Raw genomic sequence first — 14,402 nt, 5'->3', positions numbered from 1 at the left:
GCCCCCCCCACACACACACACGTGCACTCCCCCTCCCCTCCCCCCACACACACACACACACTTCCCCCCCCCACACACACACACACACACACACGGTCCCACACACACACACACACACACACGGTCCCACACACACACGGTTCCCACCCCCACACACACACACACGGTTCCCACCCCCACACACACACACGGTTCCCACCCACACAAGGTTCACACCCACACACACACGGTCCCACCCACACACACACGGTCCCACCCACACACACACACGTGTGTCCCACCCACACGTGCCCCCCCCACACACACACACGTGCACTCCCCCCTCCCCTCCCCCCACACACACACACACTTCCCCCCCCCCCACACACACACACACACACACACACACACACACACCCCCACACACACACCCTCCCGGATGTCCTAGCTGTGTTTGAATCCTGGCTTAGGAAGGCCACCAAAAATTCTGAAATTTCCATTCAACTGCAACATTTTCTGTCCAGATAGAACTGCCAAAAGGGGGCAGAGTGACAATCTACTGCAGAGATAGCCTGCAGAGTTCTGTCATTACTATCCAGGAATGTGCCCAAACAGTTCAAGCTTCTACTTTTAAAAAGCCACCTTTCCAGAAATAAGCCTCTCATGGTTGCCGCTTGTTATAGACCCCTTTCAGCCCACAGCTGTGTCCTGGACACCATATGTGAATTGATTGCCCCCATCTATCTTCAGAGTTCATACTGTTAAGTGACCTAAACTGGGATATGCTTAACACCCCAACTGTCCTAAAATCTAAGCAAATTATCAAGGAACCTACCAGGTACAACCCCAAATCCATAACCATGGGCACCCTGTTGGATATCATCTTGACCAACTTGCCCTCTAAATACACCTCTGCTGTCTTCAACCAGGATCTCAGCGATCACTGCCTCATTGCCTGCGTCCGTAATGGGTCCACGGTCAAACGCTCCCTAAAACACTTCAGCGAGCAGGCCTTTCCAATCGACCTGGCCCGGGTGTCCTGGAAGGATATTGACCTCATTCTGTCAGTAGAGGATGCCTGGTTGCTCTTTAAAAGTGCTTTCCTCACCATTTTAAATAAGCATGCCTCATTCAAAAAATGTACAACTAAGAACAGATAGTGAGCCCATGGTTCACCCCAGACTTGATTGCCCTTGACTAGCACAAGTTCTGCATTAGCAGGGAAGTCAGGAACCAATACACAAAGCCAGTTTGAAAAAGCTAGCCTTTGCTTTCCTAACAGAGATGTACATCCTGTGGCACTATTTCCAAAAAGTATTGGGACACTAAAGTCCAAGGAGAACAAGAGCACCTCGTCCCAGCTGCCCACTGTACTTAGGTTAGGAAACACTGTCAACACCGATAAATCCACAATATTCGAGAATTTCAGTAAGCATTTTCCCACTGCTGGCCACACTTTCCACCTGGCTAACCCCCCCACCCCGCTTTTCCTTCACCCAAATCCAGATAGCTGATGTTCTAAAAGAGCTGCAAAATCTGGATCCCTACAAATCAGATGGGCGAGAATCTGGACCCTCTCTTCTAAATTTATCCACCGAAATAGTTGCAACTCCTATTGCTAACCTATTCAACCTCTTTCGTATCATCTGAGATCCCCAAAGATTGGAAAGCTGCAGATGTCATCCCACTCTTCAAAAGGGGAGTTACTACAGACCCAAACTGTTATAGACCTATATCTATCTAAAATCTTTGAAAGCTAAGTTAATAAACAGATCACCGACCATTTCGAATCCCACCGTACCTTCTCCACTATGCAATCAGGTTTCCGAGCTGGTCATGGGTGCACCTCAGCCACGCTCAAAGTCCTATAAACGGTATCATAACCGCCATCGATAAAAGTACTGAGCAGCCATCTTCATCGACCTGGCCAAGGCTTTCGACTCTGTCAATCACTGCATTCTTATCGGCAGACTCAATAGCCTTGGTTTCTCAAATGACTGCCTCGCCTGGTTCACCAACTACTTCTGAAATAAAGTTCAGTGTTTCAAACCGGAGGGCCTGTTGTCAGGACCTCTGGCAGTCTCTACAGTTTCCCTGTATACATCAATGATGTCGCTCTTGCTATTGGTGATTCTCTGATCCACCTCTACGCAGACAACACCATTCTGTATACATTTGTCCCTTTTTTGGACACATTTCAATGCCATACAACCCTTCCGTGGCCTCCAACTGCTCTTAAATGCTAGATAACCGCTTGCTACCCAGGCGTCCCATCTAGACATCTGGAAATGCAAATGCGCTACGCTAAATGCTAATAGCACTCGTTAAAACTCAAACGTTCATTAAAATACACATGCAGGGTATTGAATTAAAGCTACACTCGTTGTGAATCCAGGCAACAAGTCAGATTTTTAAAATGCTTTTCGGCGAAAGCATGAGAAGCTATTATCTGATAGCATGTAACACCCCAAAGACTTAAACAAAATAATTAGCATAGTCGGCGCTACACACAACGCACAAATAAAATATTAAACATTCATTACCTTTGACCGTCTTCTTTGTTGGCACTCCTAGATGTCCCATAATCACTATTGGGTCTTTTTTTCCGATTAAATCGGTCCAAATCGGTCCATATATAGCCTAGATATCGATCTATGAAGACTGTGTGATCAACGAAAAAGAATTGCGTCTTATAACGTAACGTCATTTTTTTTCATTAAAAAAGTTGACGATAAACTTTCACAAAACACTTCAAAATACTTTTGTCATGCAACTTTAGGTATTAGTAAACGTTAATAAGCGATCAAATTGATCACGAGGCGATGTATATTCTATAGCTGTACGTCTGGAAATAATGTCCGGGTAAATCTCAACCAAAATATCCGGTCGGAGACCTGAAGAAATGGGCTGTCTCTTCTTCGTTTGACCAAGAAACAAAGCCTAGGCAAATGACAAGACTGTTGACATTGTGCGGAAGCTGTAGGAATTGCAATCTCGGCTCCAGGTAATTTGCTTTCCCATAGACAATACATGCAAGTGGCGCATTGATATATTTTCCCATTTTCAGTGAATAGATTTTCCTGCGCTTTTCGATGAAACGCACGTTCTGTTATAGTCACAGCCGTGATTTAACCAGTTTTATAAACGTCTGAGTGTTTTCTATTCACACATACTAATCATATGCATATAGCATCACTACTCTGGACGGTTCTGACTTAGAATACATGGACAAATAAATACCTAGGTGTCTGTAGACTGTAAATTCTCCTTCCAGACTCAAATTAAGCATCTCCAATCCAAAAATAAATATAGAATTGGCTTCCTATTTCACAACAAAGCCTCCTTCACTCATGCTAACAAACATACCCTCGTAAAACTGATTATCCTAACGAACCTAGACTTCGGGGATGTCATTTACAAAATAGCCTCCAAAACTCTACTCAGCAAATAGGATGTAGTCTATCAATCACAGTGCCATCCATGTTTTCACTAAACCCCCATATACTACCCACCACTGCGAACTGTATGCTCTCATTGGCTGGCCCTCGCTGCATATCCGTCACCAATCACACTGGCTCCAGGTCATCTATAAGTATTTGCTAGGTAAAGCCCCGCCTTATCTCAGCTCACTGGTCACCATAGCAACACCCACCCGTAGCACGTGCTCCAGCAGGTATATTTCACTGGCCATCCCCAAAGCCAACACCTCCTTTGGCCGCCTTACCTTCTAGTTCTCTGCTGCCAAAGACTGGAACGAATTGCAAAAGTCACTGAAACTGGAGACTTATATCTCCCTCACTAACTTTAAGCATCAGCTGTTAGAGCAGCTTACCAATCACTGCACCTGTACACAACCCATCTGCAAATAGCCCACCCAACTACCTCATCCCAATATTGTGATTTTTGTTTTGCTCTTTTGCACCCCAGTATCTCCACTTGAACATCATCTGCACATCTATCACTCCAGTGTTAATGCTAAATTGTCATTATTTCGCCACAATGGTCTATTTATTGCCTTACCTCCCTAATCTTACAATATTTGCACACACTGTACATATATTTTTCTACTGTGTTATTGACTGTACGTTTGTTTATTCCATGTGTAAGTCGGTTGTTGATTTTGTCACACTGCTTCGCTTTATCTTGGACAGGTTGCAGCTGTAAATTAGAACTTTTCCCAACTGGCCTACCTGGTTAAATAAAGGTGACATAAATCAAATAAACATACCTGCATATCTGACTCATTGTTCTGAATCCTCAGTGCAGTGTGCACAGCCAGGTCAGAGGAAAGTCCCCTCACTGAGAGTCAACGGCATTCCTCACTCCTGACTTCAACAAGGTTGCCTGGGATCAGATACTCACAGCCCAGTTCCCAACACCAGTTCACTTCCTCATTTCCATGTTCTCAGTGAAGGATTTTCATTTTCTAGAAATATGAAACTGTTAGGATGCCAGTCCTTGAACTTTACAATTATTCTTCTGGGGAAATCACTCATGCACTGTATGTATACACATGCATGTGTCACACACACACACACACACACACACACACACACACACACACACACACACACACACACACACACACACACACACACACACACACACACACACACACTACAGTAAGTAATGTTAACCATTGACTGACATATCGTCTGTGGCGATCCGACCATAGCCATCCATACTCTGTGGGCAGAGAGGATATGGGTCACCAGCTGTTGTTATCTTAACCTGGTTAATCACCAGGCTGCCACACCCAAAGAGCAGGGAATAACACTCACACAATACAAGAACACGCAGGCAATACACAACAGCCTACACACTCACACAATACAAGAACACGCAGGCAATACACAACAGCCTACACACTCACAATACACAACAGCCTACACACTCACAATACACAACAGCCTACACACTCACAATACACAACAGCCTACACACTCAGTACAAACACTGTCTTTAAAAACATATATACCTATATGTGTAAGACACTAGGGCTGTGACTTTGATGGAATTTTGAATGACTGATTGGTCAGCCAAATGACCCCGGACAAGTTATAAATCACTTGAACAGCACGATTTAGTTTTAAAGACGCACATTTTCTCCTTCGCTCCTGACACCACTCCTGACTGCAGGGAAGGGGCAGTGCCTAGGCAACCAAAGACTTGTTTGCTACAACACCTTGCTTGTTTGAGCAAGGAGCAACAAAGCGTCATTACGTTGTAAAGAATCCATGTTAGCGCAGAAAAGGACACCGCACAAATACTGGCCGTCCCGTCTACAGTCAGCTGTAATGCCCCCCCCCCCCCCAAAAAAAACATCTTAATTTCGAGACGGTCTTCATCCATAATCAACGGTTACTCAATTATACGGTAATTGTGCCAGGCCTATGACACACAATACCCCAGACCTACAACAGATGAGAAGAATAATAGATATTAGCTGGTGATTATGATATCCTTGGGCAATGTCCATGGTTGGGCTCCAGAATAATGTATTAGCACAACACAGGATACCAACAATGGGGAGTGAAGATTATATAGCCTAAACAACACAATAAGGACTGCTCCTGGGTGGTGGAACAGAGATGCCCCAAGGGTCACATTATGAGGGGAACACGAGAATGACCTACAGAGAGGCAGATAGTGCATCCATTGACAATGTTTTGACTACTTATATCATATGATCTACCTGACACGTGCACCATCTGAGAATATAGATGTATTTCGGAGAGACATTTGCCATCTAAGCTAGGTTAGGAGTGTAGGAGTCAAAAAGACACCCACCGTCATTGGCTGCACACATGTGTTTGTCACAGAGAGGTGAGATATTGCAGCACACTAGAGGTGCCATTGGTGGAAAATCAGATGCCAGTCAAAACAAACCCCTAATATAGATGTAATGAGTGAATAAAAGCCTCGGACTCGCCCCAAACTTCCACAGGAAACACCTCCCCTTCCCCACCCCTTCCTGTCACTCTCCGGATGTTTGGAGATTAAGGAATCAAACAGGAAGTGATGTCATCCACCTGGGACATGAATCATCTCCATTTAGTAGCATTGTCACGCCAGAGGAGTAAGTTGAAACCCCATCCTTTCATTCTCTCTCTAATCAGGGATCTTTTCATTCTCATGCATTGTTCTGATGATGGTATCATTTAACACGTCTCATTGTTTACTTCCTGGTTCTGCTGAATGAGCTCATGTCAGATTATGATGAACTTTGGAATTAGATTGTGTATGACAGCAGTATAGAGAGATAACGTCATTGAATGAGTAAGCAAAATTTCAAGTGAAGTGGTCGACCATTTCAGGCCAAGCATGCACGCACGAAAATAACAGACAAGGAGTTGAGACATTTTCTATTAAAACATTTTTTTTTAAAGAGAGTACTAAGTCCCTCTAAAATACACCACACTATAGATGTGTAATTGGGCATCAGAGGGAACCCATGTGTTTGCTATTAAAATTAAAAACCTATATTACAGTGTAGAACAGAGTAGGCCACAACACTACCACAGAGCTTTTCATGAAAACAGCCTTCTCCTCAGTAATCCTGACCAAAACGCATTAGTGCCCGTTGAGTTTTGGTGAAGTTTCCGCCATTTGCTGGTGGTGAAGAGGGGGTAAAGCTAAAATTGTATGCATGTGTGCTACTGTTTGATAGTGTGTGTATTTGTGCATGCCCCAGATCAAGAAGTGGGAGGAATGTTGGCAGTTTGCTTTTCACCTACAATATGGGGGGGGGGGTTATATTCTCTGATATTAATCCTAGGTTAACACCCCTGGTTTCCAATGCTGCCAGTGAACAGTGAAAACACCTGTAACCCGGCCCTCTGCAGACCGGCCCGCTGCAGCCTTCAGGGAACCTAAGTTGTCATCGTGAACAAAAGGAGCGCTGAAATCCATCCAACTCAGGGGTCTATTATTTACTGTACCAAAAGAAACTCGCTCTCCCTCTTTAGCATTCCCTCCCTCTCTCATTCTTCCTCACCCTCTCCCAAATGAGGAGAAAACGGTGGATTTTCTGACCAGAACCGGCCACAGAGGGAGGAAGTCCTTCTCTGCAGGACAAACCCCAGAGTTATTCACAACGAAGAGACATTTCTATGCTGATGTGTGGACTTTGTTAGCCATGATTCAGAGTAGCGGAGAGGGGGGTAAGTTGAGCCACCCGTGATTCTAGGAAACCATACACAAAATTGATCATTTGACCAAATAACATCCTGAAATACACTGAGTGTACAAAACATTAGGAATACTTGCTCTTTCCATGACAGACTGACTGGGTGAATGCAGGTGAAATCTACACTATATATACACACACACACACCAAAGTATGTAGACAACAAGTCAAATGAGTGAATTCGGCTATGTCAGACATACCCATTGCTGACAGGTGTATAAAATCAGGCACACAGCCATGCAATCTCCATAGACAAACAATGGCAGTAGAATGGCCTTACAGAAGAGCTCAGTGACTTTCAACGTGGTACCGTCATAGGATGCCATCTTTCCAACAAGTCAGCTTGTCAAATGTCTGCCCTTTTAGAGCTGCCCCGGTCAACTGTAAGCACTGTTATTGTGTACAAAAATACAAAAGTCTAGGAGCAACAATGGTCCAGCGGTGGGCACACAAGCTCACAGAACGGGACAGCAGAGTGCTGAAGCACGTAAAAATCGTCTGTCCACGGTTGCAACACACACTACCGAGTTCCAAACTGCCTCACAGCAAAGTCGGTACAATAACTTTGTTGGGAGCTTCATGAAATGAATTTTCATGCCAAGCATCGGCTGGAGTGGTGTAAAGCTCGCCACCATTGGACTCTGGAGCAGTTCTCTGGAGTGATGAATCACTCTTCACCATCTGGCAGTCCGACTGACAAATCTCAGTTTGGCAGATACCAGAAGTCCACCTGCCCGAATGCATAGTGCCAACTGTAAAGTTTGATAGAGGAGGAATAATGGTCTGGGGCTGTTCTTCATGGTTAAGGCTAGGCCCCTTAGTTCCAGTGAAAGGAAATCTTAACACTACAGCATACAATGACAGTCTAGACGATTCTGTGCTTCCAACTTTGTGGGAGGCCCTTTACGGTTTCAGTATGACAATTCCCAGTGCACAAAGCGAGATCCATACAGAAATGGCTTGTCAAGATCGGTGTGGAAGAACTTGACTGGCCTGCACAGAGCCCTGACCTCAACCCCATCGAACACTTTTAGGATAAACTGGAAAGCAGGTATTCCCAAACTGGGGTACGTGCAATGCCTTCAGAGGTACGCCAAATAAATAAACATTCACATTTTAAAAATATATATAATAAATACAAATAAATATTTTTATATTTATATTTTCCAACGAGGCTATACATTTGCTATACATTTGTGTGAGGTTTTTTTTCCCTCACCCAAGTAGCCTCGTTTCACTGCCAAAAATAAAATGAAACCATCTAGTATTCTGCGAAATAACAACACAATGTCAAATACAAGTAGCCTAGTCAAATAATTAACATCCAATCACATTAATTGCTACTCTCGCGGGAATTCCACTAACGGTCCGTATGTAGCCAAACGTAGCTGCTGCTCATGCTCTGCTCATCAGTACTGATGGCTCAAAAGCAATGACAGGGAGACATAGTCTAGTGGTAACACACGTGCAAGCAGTTGCTCCCGACGCCACTTGGCTACACTGCAGCATCCACCGAGAGGCTCTTGCTACCAAGGGAATGCCTGACAGATTGAAAGACGTTTTGGACACTCCAGTGAAAATGGTCAACTTTGTTAACCTCTTCAGTCGACCCTCTACTTTTTCGAACATTCTGTTAAAAATCGCGCAACATTTCAGCGCCCTGCTACGCAGGCCAGGAATATAGTATATGCATATGATTAGTATGTGTGGATAGAAAACACTCAGACGTTTATAAAACTGGTTAAATCACGGCTGTGACTATAACAGAACGTGCGTTTCATCGAAAAGTGCAAGAAAATCTGATCACTGAAAATGGAAATAAATATCCATGCGCCACTTCCAGGAAATGTTCGAAGTGAACCGAATTACATGAGACCGAGGTTTCAGTGCCTACAGCTTCCACACGATGTCTAGAGTCTTGTCATTTGATTCAGCTTTGATTCTTGGTCAAACCGAATCAAGGGAACCGATTCCCTCCGGTCTCCGACCGGATGTTATGGTCGAGCTCTCTCCAGACATCTTTTCGAGACGGACAGCTATAGAATTTACATAGCCTCCTGATGAATTTTATCGCTTATTAACGTGTACTAATACCTAAAGTTGCATTACAAAAGTATTTAGAAGTGTTTTGTGAAAGTTTATCGTCGACTTTTTGAATTTAAAAAAAATGACGTTACGTTATGAAACGCTATTTTTTTCCGTTTATCACACAGTCTTCATAGATTGATATCTAGGCTATATATGAACCAATTTAAATCGAGAGAAAAAAAAGACCCAATAGTGATTATGGGACATCTAGGAGTGCCAACAAAGAAGATGGTCAAAGGTAATGAATGTTTTATATTTTATTGTGCGGTTTGTGTAGCGCAGAATATGCTAATTATTTTGTTTACGTCCCCTGCGGGTCTTTTGGGGTGTTACATGCTATCAGATAATAGCTTCTCATGCTTTCGCCGAAAAGCATTTTAAAAATCTGACTTGTTGCCTGGATTCACAACGAGTGTAGCTTTAATTCAATACCCTGCACGTGTATTTTAATGAACGTTTGAGTTTTAACTAATACTATTAGCATTTAGCGTAGTGCATTTGCATTTCCAGAGCTCTAGATGGGACGCCTGCGTGCCAGGTAGGAGCAAGAGGTTAAAGCAAGGCCCCTGAATTCTCGTGCATTTTCTGCACTGTGCAATGATATGGGCAGTGACCACGCAACATACATATGAAGTGTGCTGGTTATCAAGGGGCAAAGTATTGACATGTTGTTTTGAATTGACAGACGAGCTTATTTACCGACCATCATTTTCACTTGTCTGAACGCTTGTATGATGGCGCGTTTCTCACATGACTGGCCGATCTGAGGGATGTTTTTTCCTGCCTGAATGATCTGAATCTAGGATTACAGGGACTCGCAACTATATTCAATGTGCGGGACAAAATTGAGGCTATGACTAAGAAGTTGGAGCTCTTCTCGGTCTGCGTTAACAAGGACAACACACAGGTTTTCCATCATTGTATAATTTTTCGTGTGCAAATTAACTCAAACTTACAGACAATGTCAAATGTGATATAGCGAAGCACCTGAGTGAGTTGGGTGCGCAATTACGCAGGTACTTTCCCGAACGGATGATAAACAACTGGATTCTTTATCCCTTTCATGCCCAGCCTCCAGTCAGTCCACTTACAGATATCTGAACAAGAGAGCCACATCGAAATTGCAACAAGCAGTTCTGTGGAAATGAATTTTAAAATCAGAAGCCACTGACAGATTTCTGGATAGGGCGGCGCTCCGAGTATCCTGCCTTGGCAAATCAAGCTGTTAAGACACTGATGCCCTATGCAACCACGTACCTATGTGAGAGTGGACTCTCGGCCTTCACTAGCATGAAAACTAAATACAGGCACAGCCTGTGTGTGGAAAATTATTTAAGACAGACTCTCTCCAATACGCAGCAGGTAGCTTAGGGGTTAGAGCGTTGGGCCAGTAACAAAAAGGTTGCTAGTTTTAATCCCCGAGCTGACAAGGTAAAATTCTGTTGTTCTGCCTCTGAACAAGGCAGTTAACCCACTGTTCCTAGGCCGTCATTGTAAATAGGAATTTGTTCTGAACTGACTTGCCTAGTTAAATAAAAGGTTAAATAAATAAAAAATACAACCCAACATTGAGGAGTTATGTGCATCCTTTCATGCACACCCTTCTCATTAACCTGTGGTGAATTACTCACAATTTTTGATGAACAAATAAGGTTTTATATGTAAGATGGCTAAATAAAGAGCGAAATGATTGATTATTATATTATTATTTGTGCCCTGGTCCTATAAGAGCTCTTTGTCACTTCCCACGAGCCAGGTTGTGACAAAAACCACACTCATTCTTATGTATAATGACGGCAAAAAAAAACATTTGAGAGTGCGCTGACCCTGGTGCTAGAGGGGGTACGCAGCTGGAGTTTAAATGTTTAAAAGGGGTATGGGACTATAAAAAAAGTTTGGGAACCACTGGCCTAAAACATAAGTGCCCAACCTTACTAATTCTCGTGGCTGAATGGAAGTCCCCGCAGCAATGTTCCAACATTTAGTGGAAAGCCTTCCCAGAAAAGTGGAGGCTGTTATAGCAGAAAAAGGGGGACCAACTCTATATCAATGCCCATGATTTTGGAATGAGATATTCGACGAGCAGGTGTCCACATACACTACATGACCAAAAGTAAAATCCTTTTGTGATGTCACTTGTTAAATCTACTTCAGTCAGTATAGATGAAAAGGGAGGAGACAGGTTAAAGAAGGACTTTTAAACTTTGAGAAATTGAGACATGGATTGTGTATGTGTGCTTTTCAGAGGGTGAATGGGCAGAAAAAATGTTTTAAGTCCCTTTGAACGGGGTATGGTATTAAGTGCCAGACACACCAGTTTGAGTGTGTCAAGAACTGCAACACTGCTGGGTTTTTCACGCTCAACAGTTTCCTGTGTGTATCAAGAATGGTCCTCCACCCAAAGGACATCGAGCCAACTTGACAACTGTGGGAAGCATTGTCAATATGGGCCAGCATCCCTGTGGAACGCAGGGTTCATGCCCCGACGAATTGAGGTTGTTCTGAAGAAAAAAAGTGTGTGCAACTCAATATTAGGAAGGTGTTCCTAATGTTTTGTACACAGTGTTACATGTAGATAACTTTGTTAGAAAGAATACTATATTTCCCTTGACCAAGTGATGCAGAACATAAAAAATTGCTCTACTTATGCACAATGTAAAAACAAATGTAAAAACTTACCCCACAAGTAGGATATAACTTCACTGTCCACGCAAATATAGACAATAGCCTGGATTTACCACACAAGTACCATAAAATAATCTCATCACACATCATCCATTGTGACAGTATGATCAACAGTGGGGCCTTTCATAAAAGAGGAAGCAACACCATTAGAGAGACAGACCCTCTATGAAACAGCCTGGCCTTTGAGAGACCTAATAGTATATGAGAGGCTACACAGTAGACCCATCGGTCTCCGTTTTCCAGTAGACAAGCAATACTGCATGTTTAGTTGATGGGCTTACATCAGTGTGTTGGCCAGGCGACCAGACCACTGAGTAGGAGGTCATTTACACAGACGACCAGACTGCCCTTAAAGATCCACTTTTACACACAAAGAAAAACTCCATGATACAGATCCATGATGCACATACAAAGCCCCTCCCCATGCAAGCACACATACTCACTGACATTCACAGACAGGCACCTTTCAACCTACACACAGGCATGCATTCACACAAATACGCACTAGGGCCAGGACGATACCAGCATGCTCGTTAGTATTGTGGTAAGGAAACAAAACAAAGAGGATTTAAGTTATTTTGAAAAACAGCCCTAACATTTGAAACAAACATCACTGTTGTCAATTTTTCTTGGGTCACTATAATTATATCTATTCTGCCAATTGGATTGATCCCCTCCACCACACGGAACCCCACTAATCTACCGACGGAAACACACAAGGTGGCTAAAAACACACCTCCATCCTATGCTAGCTTGCTACCGATAGCCCGGCTAGCTGTCTGAATCTCCGTTACCCCAACCAACCTCACTGCTAACTGGACCCTTATGATCACTCGACTAAGCATGCCTCTCCTTAATGTAAATATGCCTTGTCCATTGCTGTTCTGGTTAGTGTTTATTGGCTTATTTCACTATAGAGCCTCTAGCCCTGCTCATTATACCTTATCCAACCTTTCAGTTCCACCATCCACACATGCGATGACATCACCTGGTTTCAATTGTTTATAGAGACAATATCTCTCTCATCATCACTCAATACCTAGGTTTACATCCACTGTATTCACATCCTACCATACCTTTATCTGTACATTATACCTTGAAGCTATTTTATCCCCCCCAGAAACCTCCTTTTACTCTCTGTTCCGGACATTCTAGACGACCAAATCTCATAGCTTTTAGCCGTACACTTATCCTACTCCTCCTCTGGTGACGTAGAGCTGAATCCAGGCCCTGCAGTGCCTAGCTCCACTCCTATTCCGCAGGATCTCTTTTGACTTCTGTAACCGTAATAGCCTTGGTTTCATGCATGTTAACATTAGAAGCCTCCTCCCTAAGTTTGTTTTATTCACTGCTTTAGCACACTCAGCCAACCCAAATGTTCTAGCCGTGTCTGAATCCTGGCTTAGGAAGACCACCAAAAATTCTGAAATCTTCATCCCTAACTACAACATTTTCAGACAAAGGGGGTGGTGTTGCAATCTACTGCAGAGTTCTGTCCTACTGTCCAGGTCTGTACCCAAACCATTAACTTTTTTTTAAATCCACCACACTAAAAACAAGTCTCTCACAGTTGCCGCCTGCTATAGACCACTCTGCCCCCAGCTGTGCTCTGGACACCATATGTGAACTTATTGCCCCCCATCTATCTTCAGAGCTCGTGCTGCTAGGCGACCTAAACTGGAACATGCTTTACACCCCAGCCATCCAAAATCTAAGATTGATGCCCTCAATCTCACACAAATTATCAACGAGCCTACCAAGTACCACCCCAAAGCCGTAAACACAGGCACCATAATAGATATCATCCTAACCAACTTGCCCTCTAAATACACCTCTGCCGTTTTCAACCAAGATCTCAGCGATCACTGCCTCATTGCATGCATCCGTAATGGGTCAGCAGTCAAACGACTTCCACTCATCACTATCAAAAGCTCCCTGAAACACTTCAGCGAGCAGGCCTTTCTAATCGACCTGACCGGGGTATCCTGGAAGGATATTGATCTCATCCCGTCAGTAGAGGATGCCTGGTTATTTTTTTTAAATGCCTTCCTCACCATCTTAAATAAGCATGCCCTATTCAAGAAATTTAGAACCAGGAACAGATATAGCCCTTGGTTCTTTCCAGACCTGACTGCCCTTAATGCCCTTAACCAACACAAAAACATCCTATGGCGTTCTGCATTAGCATTGAATAGCCCCCGTAATATGCAACTTTTCAGGGAAGCTAGAAACCAATTTACACAGGCAGTTAGAAAAGCCAAGGCTAGCTTTTTCAAGCAAAAAAGTTCTGGGACACTAAAGTCCATGGAGAATAATAACACCTGCCCACTGCACTGAGGATAGGAAACACTCACCGCCGATAAATCCATTGTAATTGAGAATTTCAACAAGCATTTTTTCTACGGCTGGTCATGCTTTCCACCTGGCTACCCCTACCCCGATCAAAAGCACTGCACCCCCC

The 14,402-nt window shown here is 43.6% G+C and overlaps 1 protein-coding gene across 1 annotated transcript in view; it reads right to left on the bottom strand.

Moving 5' to 3' along the window:
- LOC123995263 (pleckstrin homology domain-containing family G member 1) overlaps positions 1 to 14,402 on the bottom strand; it is a 139,022-nt gene that overhangs the window by 81,684 nt on the left and 42,936 nt on the right. The window lies entirely within an intron of this gene.

The sequence above is a fragment of the Oncorhynchus gorbuscha genome, linkage group LG14, assembly GCF_021184085.1.
Source record: "Oncorhynchus gorbuscha isolate QuinsamMale2020 ecotype Even-year linkage group LG14, OgorEven_v1.0, whole genome shotgun sequence".
Taxonomy (NCBI): Eukaryota; Metazoa; Chordata; class Actinopteri; order Salmoniformes; family Salmonidae; genus Oncorhynchus; species Oncorhynchus gorbuscha.
The sequence above is the reverse complement of the archived record's forward strand: the minus strand, read 5'-3'. Positions and strand labels throughout refer to the sequence as shown.